Source organism: Sorex fumeus, unplaced genomic scaffold, assembly GCF_029834395.1.
Source record: "Sorex fumeus unplaced genomic scaffold, SorFum_2.1 ptg000069l, whole genome shotgun sequence".
Taxonomy (NCBI): domain Eukaryota; kingdom Metazoa; phylum Chordata; class Mammalia; order Eulipotyphla; family Soricidae; genus Sorex; species Sorex fumeus.
This window is the reverse complement of record NW_026606126.1, coordinates 1,842,564-1,858,657: the sequence shown is the minus strand read 5'-3', so window position 1 is coordinate 1,858,657 and position 16,094 is coordinate 1,842,564. Positions and strand designations below refer to the sequence as shown.

The 16,094-nt window shown below is 41.0% G+C and overlaps 1 protein-coding gene across 1 annotated transcript in view; it reads left to right on the top strand.

The window, feature by feature from the left end:
• The window catches only part of LOC130036912 (kinesin-like protein KIF20B), a 45,670-nt gene that overhangs the window by 17,167 nt on the left and 12,409 nt on the right, over nucleotides 1-16,094 (top strand). The gene's annotated exons all lie outside the window — the stretch shown is intronic.

Genomic DNA, 16,094 nt, shown 5'->3' with positions numbered 1-16,094 from the left:
CGATTAACAGGATGATGAAATGAAAAAATGAAAATCAAAATTGGAGAAATTGAAAGAAAGGTACAAAGATCTGGAAACCAAAAAAGATCAAAGGTCAAATAAAGAACTTAAGGATAATGAAGATTCACTTAGTAAAAAGCTCAGTAAGCTTCAAGATGAGTTACAGGTATGAAATTTATCTGTATCTGACGATTGTATTTCCATTAGAGGAAAATTCAGCGTATGTTTTATTATTAACTTACATATGGGTGAGTTAAAAGCCAGAAATTGTTAGTAATAGATATTGAAATAATATGGAGAAGAAATTTTCAAGATACAGTGACAAAATGTCAACGTAAACATAATGATTGGGTCTTTTTTTTCCATAATTTCAGGATTAATCCTTTAATTACCTTTTTTTTGTCTTATTGCCTGTTCTTCATTATCATTTCTTTTTTTATTAACACTCCACACAAGTATTTCCCTCACCCATTTCACCATAGTGCTGTCACACAATCAAAAAAGCGACCTCTGACTTTCCCCCCATTTCCCTTCTTTTTTTTAAATTATTTATTCATTTATTTTTGTTATATTTATTTATTGAATCAGGGCTGGAGCGATAGCACAGCGGTAGGGTGTTTGCCTTGCATGCAGCCAACATGGCCGACCCGAGTTCGATTCCTCTGCCCCTCTTGGAGAGCCCGGCAAGCTACCGAGAGTATCTCGCCTGCGCAGCAGAGCCTGGCAAGCTCCCCATGACGTATTCGATATGCCAAACACAGTAACAACAAAGTCTCCAGTGGAGACGTTACTGGGCCCACTCGAGCAAATCGATGATCAACGGGAGGGCCTTTTTTGAATCACTGTAAGAAAAGTTACAAAGCTTTCAAGATTAAGTCTCGGTCATACAATGATCAAACACCTTTCCCTTCACCAGTACTCATTTTTCGCCACCAAGAACCCCAGTATACCCCCCCTCCCACCCCTCCCAATGCCTGTGAGGCAGATGATTTCTACTTAACTCTCTACTTTGATTACATTCATTATTTCAACAAAAGATGCACCATTATTGTTTAGAATTTCCCCCCAACAATCAGAACTGCTGAAAAGGCATTGTGAAATACTTTGTTTCCTATAGCTGGTTATGAGAACCATATGATGTCACGTGGCCACTATTGAGATTTTGGATTTCTGATATTTTACTAGGTAAGTCTGGAGGGATTTCTGCCAAGAGCCAGATAATTACGAGATTGGTTTCTGTGCGTCTGGTGTTGTTTGCCAACTTCTTTGTTTTATTTATTCATTTTTCACATACAGGTGTAACCATGTAATAATTGTTTATCACTTCCTATTTCATTGATTGTACTTAGTATCTAGCTATTTTATTCCAGATGGCACAATTTCATCTTTTCTAATGACAGTGGAATTCTTAATCTGTGTACTTTAGATTCTTTGTCTAGCCATCTGACATTAGGCATCTCAGTTGATTCCATGTTGGTAACTACGGTGAATAATGCTGCTGTACATAGAAGAACGGATATATCTTTTCAAATTAGAGTTTCCATTTTCTTCAAGCAGATGCCAAGGAATGTATATCTATTTTATACTGCTTCCTCATCAAACACTGCTATGGAGAAGATGAGCATTAGGAAATCATCTTGACTATTATAAATTTTTCAAATTTTAGGCAAGAAAAGAATATAACATATGAAAATACAATAATATATTCAAAACTATAAAGAAGACTATCTTTGTCTTTTTCATGTTCTGCTTCATCGTACTGTATAGAATATAACATGCGGTTCTCTTTTTTTCATGGGATTTACATAATACTACATAAGTTTTTATACATTTTGTTAAAAGTACATTCTAACTAATTTAAGTTAAAACATTAATGTTTTTAATTAACATTTTAAAAAATGTTTTTTAAAGATTGGGGATTTAATCTACATTTAGTCTCTAGAGTCAGAAATTAAGAAAAAAACAAACAACTACTTTCTTTTGTAATGTGCTTATTTACTTTTTTATTGTGAAAAACTCAAAAGCTGCTAGAACATCACTCGTACAGGGAAAACATACTAATTGTGAGAGTTCATATAAGGAGTATTAGTATACCTTTCCTTATTCTTTTTTTGGTGGGGGAATCTTGGGAGGCCATATCCAGCAATAATCAGGGGTTACTCCTGGCTCTGCACTCAGAAATTACTCCTGGTGGAGCTTGGGGGACCATATGGGATACTTGGGATCAAACCTTATGCAGAGCAAATGCCATATCTGCTGTACTATCGCTCCATTCCTACTTTGTTTTTTCTTTTTTCTTTTTTTTTCTTTTTTGGGTCACACCTGGCGATGCACTGGGGTTACTCCTGCCTCTGCACTCAGGAATCACCCCTGGTGGTGCTCAGGGGATCACATGGGATGCTGGAAATCGAATCCGGGTCTTCCACGTGCAAGGCAAACACCCTACCCTCTGTATTATAGATCTAGCCCCTCCATTCCTACTTAGCACTATTCTAAAATGATGAAATCACATATCTTAGAAGTATATTTTATAATCCTGGAATGAACTGCCATAGTTTACCTAAAACAGTGATTTTAGAAGTTTTAAAACAGCGCCAGAGCAATAGTACAGTGGGTAGGGTGTTTGCCTTGCATATAGCCAAACCTAGGTTTGATCCCCAACATATCATATGGTCACCCCTAACACCTCAAGGTATAATTCCTGACTGCAGAGCCAGGATCAACCCCTCAGCACTGCAGAGTGTGGCAAAAAAAAGTTTTAAAACATGGAGGAGCGCCAGAGTGATAGTACAGTGGCTAGGGCATTTGCCTTGCATGCTGTTGACCTGGATTCAATCCCCAAGACTGTGAATGGTTCCCTGAGCATTGCCAAGGGTGATTCCTAAGTGCAGAGTCAAGAGTAACCCCTGAGCATCGCCGGGTGTGACCCAAAAACTAAATAAATAAAAAATAAAACAACAAAAAGTGGGAAAAGGACCAAGAATGCCCTGAGTTTAATCCCTGAACCTCCCTGGCCTCCCAGACACTGCCAGGAATGACCTCCTCAACTACCAACACCACCTTATGTAAGAGTTATGTAGATAGATTGGGTTGCTTTGGTTGTTTTTTTAAGACATAGTGGTTTTTGTTTGTTTTCTTTTTGGGTCATACCTGACAGTGCTCAGAGGTTACTCCTGGCTTTGCACGCAGGAATTACTCCTGGAATTGCTCAGGGGACCATATAGGATGATGAGGATTGAACCACCAGGGATTGAACCCAGGTCAGCCGCATGCAAGACAGATACCCTACCCACTGTACTATTGCTCCGGCTCCAAGACATAGTGTTTTTTGTTAAATCAAGTTTTACTTGAATTTTAGGTACTTTGGGCGATGGGGGACCAGTGGTAGAGGCTCACCTGATGGTGTTCAGAGCTTCTTCCAGGTTGCATAAGTGCAGAGCATTTATAAGCATTATAAAAATAGATTATTGGGGGGCTGAAGGCTATATGTAGCTGTGCTAAGGAATTACTCTTAGCTCTGTGCTCAGGGAACCTGATGTAATCCCTGAGGTCGAACCTGAGTGAGGCTTATGTAAGCGCCTTACACACTGTTTTATCCCTCCAACTCCTAACTGTATTATTTATCTATACAGGAATATAAGCAGAAATATAAAGCTGATAGAGAGAAATGGTTGGAAGAAAAAATGATGCTAATCACTCAAGCAAGAGAAGCTGAGAATCTAAGAAACAAGGAAATGAAAAAATTTGTTGAAGACAGAGAACGTTGTTTAAAGCAAGTGGTTGGTGACTCCTGACCTGACGGCGGCGCCCATCTCATCTTAATTCCAGGTCAGAACAGCTGCCGGCTCGCGACCCTGGGACCTCCATCTTTCCCTGCAGGACCCCAGGTGTCCCCCGAGATGCCTGAAGAGAAGCAGTTTTGAGCGTCTTCCCTGCCCTCTTCACTCCTGACCTGACGGCTGCGCCCATCTCATCTTAATTCCAGGTCAGAACAGCTGCCGGCTCGTGACCCTGGGACCTCCATCTTTCCCTGCAGGACCCCAGGTGTCCCCCGAGATGCCTGAAGAGAAGCAGTTTTGAGCGTCTGCCCTGCCCTCTTCACTCCTGACCTGACGGCAGCGCCCATCTCATCCCGAACCCAGGGTTCTGTAGAGGCGTGGCCTCCTCAAAAGTGGGCGTGGCCTCAAAAGTGGGCGTGGCTTAATTTCCGGCCAACGCTGACGCAGCCGCAGGTTGTTTTCCCACACTAAGGAACCTAGTCCCCAGGGAATCTAGTAACCCAACCTACTCAGCAATATGAAGAAACAAAGAAAATCTCCAACACAAGGGGAGAACAACGAAAACAATCTAGACCATTCTGTCAATACAGCTCACCTAAGGGACCTCTCTGACATAGAATTCAGGTACGAAGTCATCAAGATGTTCAATCAACTCAATGAAACAGTCAGACAGACAGCCAGTAACACCACAGAAAAAATCGACAAATTACGAGAAGAAATGAGGGCAGAAATGTCACGATTAAAAGATTCCATAGATGGCCCGGAGGGTACCAGCCAGAAGAAATCCGAACAAAAATACCCCAAGACACATCCTGATCAAAATGACCAAAACTTTAGACAGAGACAAAATTCTGAAAGCAGCAAGATCGAAAAAAGAAATCTCTTACAAAGGAGCATCCTTAAAATTCACAGCTGATTTTTCTGATGAAACCCTCAGGGCCCGAAAACAGTGGGGGGACATAGTGAGAAAACTCAATGAAATAAATGCCTCTCCAAAAATACTTTACCCAGCAAGACTCTCATTCATAATAGAAGGAACAACACACAGTTTCACAGACAAACAACAGCTCAGGAACTTCATAGACTCAAGACCATGGTTACAAGTACAACTAAATGGGCTACTTTAAGACAGGACAGGCCCCTCAAATACACCTAATTTCAACAGAACAATGGGACAAAATCCCATAACAGTAATCTCTCTCAATGTCAATGGGCTAAACGCACCAATTAAAAGACACAGAGTGGCTGGATGGATTAGAAAATTGAACCCAACATTCTGCTGCCTGCAAGAAACACACCTTAATAGTCAAAGCAAACACAGACTCAGAGTCAAAGGCTGGAAAACAATCCTACAGGCAAACAGCTCCCATAAAAAATCTGGGGTAGCCACCTTAATATCAGACCACATCGATTTCAGAGTGAAGAAGGTCATAAGAGACAGTGAAGGCCATTTCTTAGTGATCAAAGGATCTGTACAACAGGAAGAACTTACAATAATAAATGTATATGCACCTAATGAGAGACCAGCAAAGTACTTAAAACAACTACTCATAGATTTGGAAAAAGACATCAATAGCAACACAATACTAGTGGGAGACTTCAACACCGCTTTGTCACCTCTGGATAGATCAACCAGACTCAAACTTAGCAAGGACATACTTAATCTGAGGGAAACAATGGAAGAAAGGGACTTAGTAGATATATACAGGACGCTTCATCCTCAAAAGGCTGAATACACATTCTTCTCAAGCGTACATGGAACATTCTCCAAGATAGACCACATGCTGAGCAACAAAACATATCTCCATAAAATTAAGAAGATAGAGATCGTAGCAACAATCTTCTCAGACCACAATGCGCTTAAATTAGAAGTAAATCACACACAAAAACAGAAAACTAAATCAAACACCTGGAAATTAAACAGTGCACTATTGAACAACGAGTGGCTTAGAATGGAAATCAAAGAGGAAATCAAAAGATTCCTAGAAACGAATGAAAATGAGGACACGAGTTACCAAAACTTATGGGGCACAGCAAAAGCTGTCTTAAGAGGAAAGTTTATAGCTCTACAAGCATTCCTCAGAAAGGAGGAGCGAGCCCACATAAATAAACTAATCTCACAGCTTAAGAGCTTGGAGAAGGACCAACAAAAGGAGCACAACCCGAACAGGAGGAAGGAAATAATAAAACTCAGAGCAGAGATTAACGAGATGGAAACCCAAAAAGCAATCCGAAAGATCAATGAAACCAAGAGCTGGTTCTTTGAGAAAATTAACAAGATCGATAAGCCTCTAGCAAAACTCACAAAGAAGGTGAGAGAGAAAACCCTAAAAAACCGAATCAGAAATGAAAAGGGGGTCATCACAACAGAAACTACAGAAATTCAAAGGATCCTCAGGGAGTACTTTGAGAAGCTTTATGCCACGGAACATCAAAACCTCGAGGAAATGGATAAATTCCTAGACTCCTACAGACTCCCAAGGCTGAACCAAGAAGACATGGAATACCTGAACAGACCTATCACCATCAAGGAAATTGAAATGGTAATAAAAAGTCTCCCCAAGCACAAAAGCCCTGGCCCGGATGGATTCACTGGTGAATTCTTCCAGATCTTTAAAGAAGACTTACTCCCAATCCTCTCTAAGCTTTTCCACGAAATTGAAATATCAAAAACACTTCCGAATAGTTTCTACGAAGCAAATATCACACTGATACCAAAAGCAGACAGAGGTACCACAAAGAAAGAGAATTTAGGCCGATATCCCTGATGAACATAGATGCAAAGATCCTCAACAAACTACTAGCAAATAGAATCCAACTACTCATCAAAAAGATCATACACCATGACCAAGTAGGATTCATCCCAGGGATGCAAGGATTGTTCAACATTCAGAAATCAATCAACATAATCCACCATATCAACAAAAGAAAAGATAAAAAGCATATGATCATATCAATAGATGTAGAGAAAGCATTTGACAAGGTCCAGCACCCCTTTATGATGAAAACCCTTGCCAAAATGGGTATAGAGGGGACTTTCCTCAACATAGTTAAAGCCATCTACCACAAGCCTACAGCAAGCATCATCCTCAATGGGGAAAAACTGAGAGCCTTCCCTCTAAGATCAGGGACGAGACAAGGATGCCCACTCTCTCCACTGCTGTTCAATATAGTACTGGAAGTACTTGCAATAGCGATTAGGCAAGAAAAAGATATTAAGGGCATTCAGGTAGGAAAGGAAGAAATCAAGCTCTCAATATTCGCAGATGATATGTTACTATACTTAGGGAACCCAATAACCTCCACCAAAAAACTCCTAGAAACAATAGACTCGTATCGTAAAGTTGCAGGCTATAAAATCAATACCCAAAAGTCCATGGCTTTCCTATACGCAAACAGTGAGAGAGAAGAAAGCAACATGAAAAAAACAATCCCGTTCACAATTGTGCCTCAGAAAATCAAGTACCTAGGAATCAGCTTAACTAAGGAAGTAAAGGACCTGTACAAAGAAAACTACAAAACGCTACTTCAGGAAATAAAAGAGGACATAAGGAAATGGAAAGATATCCCCTGCTCATGGGTCGGGAGACTTAACATTGTCAAAATGGCAATACTACCGAAAGCATTGTATAAATTCAATGCAATCCCTATAAGGATACCCATGACATTCTTCAAAGAAATGGAGCAAACACTCCTGAAATTTATATGGAACAATAAGCCCCCACGAATAGCTAAAGCAATTCTTGGGAAAAAGAAAATGGGAGGAATCAACCTCCCTAACTTCAAACTCTACTACAAAGCAGTAATAATTAAAACACCGTGCTACTGGAACAAAAGCAGAACTGCAGACCAATGGAACAGGGTTGAATACACTGACATCTCCACTCAATCATATGATCATCTAATCTTTGATAAAGGTGCAAGAAATGTGAAGTGGAGTAAGGAAAGCCTCTTTAACAAATTGTGCTGGCATCACTGTACGGCTACATGCAAAAAAATGGGCTCAGAACTCTGCCTAACACCATGTACAAAAATAAGATCAAAATGGATTAAAGACCTCAACATCAGACCAGAAACCATAAGGTACATTGAAGACAAAGTTGGCAAAACCCTCCATGACATTGAGGCTAATGGTACTTTCAAAGATGCCATGCCACTGGCCGAGCAAGTAAAAACAGAGATAGATAAATGGGACTATCTTAAACTAAAAAGCTTCTGCACCTCCAAAGAAACAGTGACCAAAATACAAAGACAGTCTACAGAATGGGAAAGGATATTCACTGAATACACATCTGAAAAGGGGTTGATAACAAGGATATACAAAATACTGGTGGAACTCCACAAGAAGAAAACATCCAACCCCATCAAAATATGGGGCAATGAAATGAACAGAAACTTTCTCAAAGAAGAAATCCGAAGGGCAAAAAAGCACATGAGAAAATGCTCTACATCATTAATCATCAGGGAGATGCAGATCAAAACCACAATGAGATACCATCTCACACCTCAGAGACTGGCCCACATTCAAAAGAACAAAAGCAATCGATGCTGGCGCGGATGTGGCGAGAAAGGGACACTCCTTCACTGTTGGTGGGAATGTCGACTAGTTCAGCCCTTTTGGAAAACAGTATGGATGTTTCTCAAAAAATTAGAAATTGAGCTCCCATTTGACCCAGCGATACCACTCCTGGGAATATACCGCAGAGAGGCAAAAATGTGTAGTCGAAGTGACATCTGCACTTGTTTGTTCATTGCAGCACTGTTTACAATAGCCAGAAACTGGAAGAAACCTGAGTGCCCAAGAACAGATGACTGGTTAAAGAAACTCTGGTACATCTACACAATGGAGTACTATGTAGCTCTTAGAAAAGATGAAGTCATGAAATTTACATACAAGTGTTACAATATGGAAAGTATCATGCTAAGCGAAATGAGTCAGAAAGAGAGGGATAGACATAGAAAAATTGCATTCATCTGGGGGATATAAAGCAACAAAATATGAGATCACTACCTAAGAATAGCTGAGATCAACACCAGGAGGATTACTCCATAACTTAGAGGCCAGCCAGATATTCTAGGGGAAAGGGCAGTTCAGATAGAGAAGGGAACACCAAATGAAAGGTGTTTGGAGGATCCTCCCAGGAGGGGAAATGCATGTTGAAAGTAGACTATGGACTGAACATGATTGCCACTCAATGCCTCTTTTGCAGACCACAACACCCAAAAGGAGAGAGAGAACAAAGGGGAATGCCCTGCCACAGAGGCAGGGTGGGAGGGGGGGTGGGGGGAAATGGGCACTGGTGGAGGGATGGGTATTTGATCATTGTATGACCGAAACTCAGGCACAAAGATTTGTAAATCTACAACTGTACCTCATGGCGCTTCACTAATAAAAAAAAAAAAGAAAAGACAAAGTCACAAAATTTACATACAAGTGGTACTACATGGAAAGTATCATGTAAAGTGAAATGACTCAGTAAGAAAGGGATAGACATAGAAAGATTGCATTCATCTGGGGAACATAAAGTAACAAAATAGGAGACTAACACCCAAGAATGGCCGAGATTAGTGCCAGGAATTTTACTCCATGGCTTGGAGGTCAACCACACATACTAGGGGAAAAGGGAGCTCAGATAAAGAAGTGAACACCAAATAAAGGTGTTGGGAGGATCCTCCCAGGGTGGGAGAAGCATGCGGAAGGTAGACTATAGACCGAACATGATTGCCACCCATTGCCTCTTTTGCAAACCACAACACATAAAAGGAGAGAGAGAACAAAAGGGAATGTCCTGCCACAGAGGCAGGGTGGGATGGGGGGATGAGTGGTGGGAGGGATACTGGGATCCATGGTGATGGGAAATGGGCACCGGTGGAGGGATGGGTCTTTGATCATTGTATAATTGAAACCCAAGCACAAAAATGTGTAAGTCTGCAACTGTACCTCATGCTGTCTCACTATTAAAAAATTTTTAATAAAAATAAAAAAAGATTCCATAGATGAAATGAGAAACTCAGTTTCTTCTCTTAAAAATAGAATGACCACAGCTGAAGAGAGAATCAGTGACCTGGAAGATCAGCTGCAACAAGCCAACACGCAACAACAAACAGTGGCAAGGGACCTCAAAATGGTTCTACAGAGAATCAGAGTCCTAGCAGATGACTCCAAGAGGAACAATATTAGAATCATGGGACTACCTGAACCTCAGGGAAACAATCCCAATGAAAAAAACACCATCAAACAAATCATTGCCGAAAACTTCCCAGAGCTGCACAATGCAGCCATTCAGGTTCAAGGAGCCCGAAGGGTGCCAGCTAAAAGAGACCCCAACAAAAACACTCCAAGACATATCATACTTAGAATGATCGATACTGCCAATAGAGACACAATACTGCAAGCAGCAAGAGCAAAGAAGGAAATCACATACAGAGCATCCCTTAGATTCACAGCAGATCTATCAGAGGAAACCCTACAAGCCCGAAGACAGTGGCGAGATATAGTCAAAAAACTCACGGAAATGAATGCTTCGCCAAGAATACTCTACCCGGCGAAACTCTCCCTCAAAATCGAAGGAACAGTACACTATTTTATAGATAAACAGCAGCTCAGGAACTTCATAGACTCAAAACCAAACCTAAAGCAAGGCCTAAAGGGGCTACTATAAGACATGACAAACCCTACAACCACAACACACCCGCACAGAAACATGACACAAAACCCCATAACCATTCTCTCTCTCAATGTCAACGGTCTAAATTCACCAGTTAAGAGACACAGAGTGGCAAAATGGATACAGAGACAGAACCCAACATTCTGCTGCCTACAAGAAACTCACCTCAACAGCCAGAGCAAACACAGACTCAAAGTCAAAGGATGGAAAACAATCCTGCAAGCAAACAACTCCCTCAAAAAAGCTGGGGTGGCCATACTAGTATCCGACAACATTAATTTCACCTTGAAAAAGATTAGAAGGGACAGTGAAGGCTATTTTCTCTTCATCAAGGGATACGTACAACAGGAAGAAATCACACTCTTAAATGTATACGCACCTAATGAGGGAACAGCTAAATATTTAAAACAACTGCTAACAGATTTTAAGGAGGACATCACTACCAACACAATAGTACTTGGAGACTTCAACATCGCCTTATCACCTCTGGATAGATCAACACGAACAAAACCCAGCAAGGAATTATTGGCTTTGAAAGAAGTAATAGAAGAGAAAGGGCTTATGGACTTATACAGGGCTTTACACCCCAAAAAGAAAGAATACACATTCTTCTCCAGCGCGCACGGAACATTTTCCAAAATAGACCATGTGCGAGGACACAAAACATACCTCAACAGAATCAAGAAGATAGAAATAGTATCAGCCATCTTTTCAGACCATGATGCACTGAGGATAGAAGTGAATCACACACAGACACGGAGAACCAAATCAAACACCTGGAAATTAATCAACTCGATGCTGAACAATGAGTGGGTCAGGAATGAAGTCAAGGATGAAATCAAAAGATACCTGGAAACAAATGAGAATGAAGACACAAACTACCAGAACTTATGGGATGCAGCGAAAGCTGTATTAAGGGGAAAATTTATAGCTCTGCAAGCCTATCTTAAGTCGATAGAAACGATGCACATAAACAATTTGACCTCACAGCTCAAGACCTTAGAAAAGGATCAACAGAAAGAGCCTAAATCAGGCAGAAGGAAAGAGATCATAAAACTTAGAGCAGAAATCAACGACATGGAAAACAAAGAAACAATCCGAAAGATCAATGAAACCAAGAGCTGGTTCTTCGAGAAAATAAATAAGATAGATAAACCACTAGCAACACTCACAAAGAAACAGAGAGAGAGAACCCTAATAAATCGAATCAGAAATAAGAATGGGGATATCACAACAGAAACTAAAGAAATTCAAGAGATCATCAGAGACTACTTTGAAAGTCTGTATGCCACGAAACACGAGAACCTGGAAGAAATGGATAAATTCCTGGATTCCTAACACCTCCCAAAGCTGAATCAAGAAGATATAGAGTACCTGAATAGACCTATTCACATCAAGGAAATTGAAACTGTAATCAAAAGTCTTCCCAAAAACAAAAGCCCAGGCCCAGACGGGTTTACTAGCGAATTTTTCCAAACATTTAAAGAGGACCTATTGCCAATTCTTCTCAAGCTTTTCCAGGAAATTGAAAAAACAGAAACTCTCCCAAACAGCTTCTATGAAGCCCATATCTCTCTAATACCAAAAGGAAACAAAGACACCACAAGAAAAGAAAACTACAGGCCAATATCCCTGATGAACACGGATGCGAAGATTCTCAACAAAATACTAGCCAATAGAATACAACAACTCATCAAAAAGATCATACATCATGACCAAGTGGGATTCATCCCAGGGATGCAAGGATGGTTCAACATTCGGAAATCAATCAACATAATCCATCATATCAACAAAAGAAAAGATAAAAATCATATGATCATATCAATAGACGCAGAGAAAGCTTTTGACAAGATCCAGCACCCATTCATGATGAAAACCCTTGCCAAAATGGGGATTGAGGGGACTTTCCTCAATATAGTTAAAGCCATCTACCACAAACCTACAGCAAACATCATCCTCAATGGGGAAAAACTGAGACCCTTCCCCCTAAGGTCAGGGACGAGACAAGGATGCCCACTCTCTCCACTACTGTTCAATATATTACTGGAAGTACTTGCAATAGCGATTAGGCAAGAAAAAGATATTAAGGGCATCCAGATAGGGAAAGAAGAAATTAAGCTCTCACTATTCGCAGATGACATGATACTATACTAGAGAACCCTAAAACCTCTACCAAGAAACTCCTAGAAACAATAGGCTTGTATAGTAAAGTGGCAGGCTATAAAATCAATACCCAAAAACCCATGGCATTCCCATACGCAAATAGTGAAAGAGAAGCAAGTGACATCAAAAAAACAATCCCATTCACAATTGTGCCCCAGAAAATCAAGTATCTAGGAATCAGCTTAACTAAGGAAGTAAAGGACCTGTACAAAGAAAACTACAAAACGCTACTTCAGGAAATAAAAGAGGACACGAGGAAATGAAAAAATATCCCCTGTTCATGGATGGGGAGAATCAACATCATCAAAATGGCAATACTTCCCAAAGCACTGTACAAATTCAATGCAATCCTATAAGGATACCCATGACATTCTTCAAAGAAATGGAGCAAACACTCCTGAAATTTATATGGAACAATAAGCCCCCACGAATAGCTAAAGCAATTCTTGGGAAAAAGAAAATGGGAGGAATCAACCTCCCTAACTTCAAACTCTACTACAAGGCAGTAATAATTAAAACAGCATGGTACTGGAACAAAAGCAGAGCTGCAGACCAATGGAACAAACAGAGTTGAATATACTGACATTTCCTCCCAAACATATAGTCATCTAATTTTTGATAAGGGGGCAAGAAAAGTGAAATGGAGCAGGGAAAGCCTCTTCAACAAACTGTGCTGGCAAAATTGGACGGCTACATGCAAAAAAGTGGGCTCAGATCTCTGCCTAACACCATGCACAAAAGTAAGATCAAAATGGATTTATGACCTCAACATCAGACCAGAATCCATGTTTATTGAAGACAAAGTCGGCAAAACTCTCCATGATATTGAAGCTAATAGTATCTTCAAAGATGTCACGCCACTGGCCGAGCAAGTGAAAACAGAGATAGACAAATGGGACTATCTTAAACTAAGAAGCTTCTGCACCTCAAAAGAAACATTGACCAAAATACAAAGACAGCCTACAGAATGGGAAAGGATATTCACCAAGTACACATCCGACAAGGGGTTGATATCAAGGATATACAAGGTACTGGTTAAACTCCACAAGAAGAAATCACCCAACCCCATCAAAAAATGGGGTGAGGAAATGAACAGAAACTTTCGCAAAGAAGAAATTCGAATGGCAAAAAGGCACATGAGAAAATGCTCTACATCACTAATCATCAGAGAGATGCAGATCAAAACCACAATGAGATATCATTTCACACCACAGAGACTGGCCCACATCCACAAGAACAAAAGCAACCGGTGCTGGCGTGGATGTGGCGAGAAAGGGACCCTCCTTCACTGCTGGTGGGAATGCCGGCTGGTCCAACCCTTTTGGAAAACAGTATGGACGACTCTCAAAAAATTAGAATTTGATCTGCCATTTGACCCAGCTATAGCACTCCTGGGAATATATCCCAGAGAGGCAAAAAGGTATAGTCGAAGTGACATCTGCAATTGTTTGTTCATTGCAGCACTCTTTACAATAGCCAGAATCTGGAAAAAACCTGAGTGCCCAAGAACAGATGACTGATTAAAGAAACTTTGGTACATTTACACAATGGAGTACTATGTAGCTGTTAGAAAAGATGAAGTTATGAAATTTACATACAAGTGGTACTACATGGAAAGTATCATGTTAAGCGAAATGAGTCATAAAGAGCGGGATAGACACAGAAAGATTGCATTCATCTGGGGAACATAAAGCAACAAAAAGGGAGACTATCACCCAGGAATGGCTGAGATTAGTACCAGGAATTTTGATCCATGAATGGAAGGCCAGCCACAGGCTCTAGGTGAAAAGGAAGCTCAGATAGAGAAGAGAGTACCAAATGAAGGGTGTTGTGAGGGTCCTCCCAGGGTGGGAGAAGCATGCTAAAAGTAGTCGAGAGACCAAACATGATTGCCACTCAAAGCCTCTCTTGCAAAACACAGTACCCAAAAGAAGAGAGAGAGAACAAGGGGGAATACCCAGCCACAGAGGCAAGATGGGACGGGGTGGGGGGATGAGGGGGGGGATGCTGGGACCCATGGGGATGGATGACGGGCACCGGTGGAGGGATGGACACTTGATCATTGTATAACTGAAACCCAAGCACAAAATTTGTAAGCCTATAACTGTACCTCATGGTTTTTCACTAATAAAAAATAAATAAATAAATAAATAAATATAAAAAGAAAAAAAATAAATAAACAAGTGGTTGGTAACAATTATACATTCTCTGCATGTGTCTCCTCTGCTTTCTCCCCCTTTTCTTCGTTGCTGTTGTGATTGCTCTAAGGCCCTGTGTCTCATACACTTTGGTTGCAGTGCTTACACGCAGTTGGTTATGGCACACTGGAGATCGCAGACTTTGTTGTGGTGCCAACGATCACAAACTGCAGTGCTGCTGGGATTACGCTCGGCAGCATGGGGGTGGCACTAGGGACCTCCAGGTTCTGTCTCAGACCCTCAAGAAAGGCTCTGAGTCGCATCTCTGGGCCCCATCTGCTTTCCTCGCCGGGGTCCCTTGGAACAGCCAGGCGCAGGGGCAGGAGACTCATTGGGTCTCATTCTCCTAAAGAGCCTTGAATATAATCTCAGGGCTAGGATGAAAGAGACGTTACTGGGGCCTGCTCGAGGAAATCGACAAATAACAGGATGATGAATGAATGAATGAAAAAGAAATAACTCATTCTACAATGTTTTGGTCCTACCTTCCCTGTAAATTTAATTGGGAAATAAGTAATTTGTAATGTAGTCCGTAATATACTTTAGGATGGTGGAATGTGGTTTCACTTCAATTCCTGCTGATATTTAAAATATTGGTGGCATCCTACTTTTACTATTTACTAAAGAAAAAAACTATTTTAAAATAAACACAATGTATATCATACAAAATCATTCAGAAGCTAGATTGTTGGGGCTGGGAGCCCTTGATAAACAGAATTCCTTTTCTTTTTTTTTTTTTTTGAGGGGCACCTTTGGTACCCAGAGGGCCGCACCCAGTGATCATTGGCCAACCAGGCCTTTTTTGTTGTACCTTGTTTTGGGGGGAGTGTGGGGAGGCCATACCCAAGAGTGCTTGGGGCTTACTCATGTATGTATTTGCACTTAAGGGTCACTCCTGATAGTATTCTGGGAACCACAGTGGTCCCGGGGATTGAACTTGTGTTGGCCATACGCAAGACAAGTGACTTCCCTGTATTGTCCCCCTGCCCTGGCCAACAAGATGCAGTAGCCCAAGAGTATAGCACTACTCGAGGGGCCAAAGACTACCAGGACCACCCAGCAATACCAGGACCACACTTGGTATTGGGGGCTTCAAAGGCTGTACCTGACAATGCCAAGGGAATAAGGGATGCATTTTACAAATGTTCCTTCTCCGAGAATCCCATCACACCCCATCTAGATCTAGTCTTTCCGGAATACATGACCTGCACTTAAAATTTTGCAGCTCAGGGCCAGAGAGATAATATAATGGGTAAGGTACTTTCCTTGCATGCAGCCAACCCGTT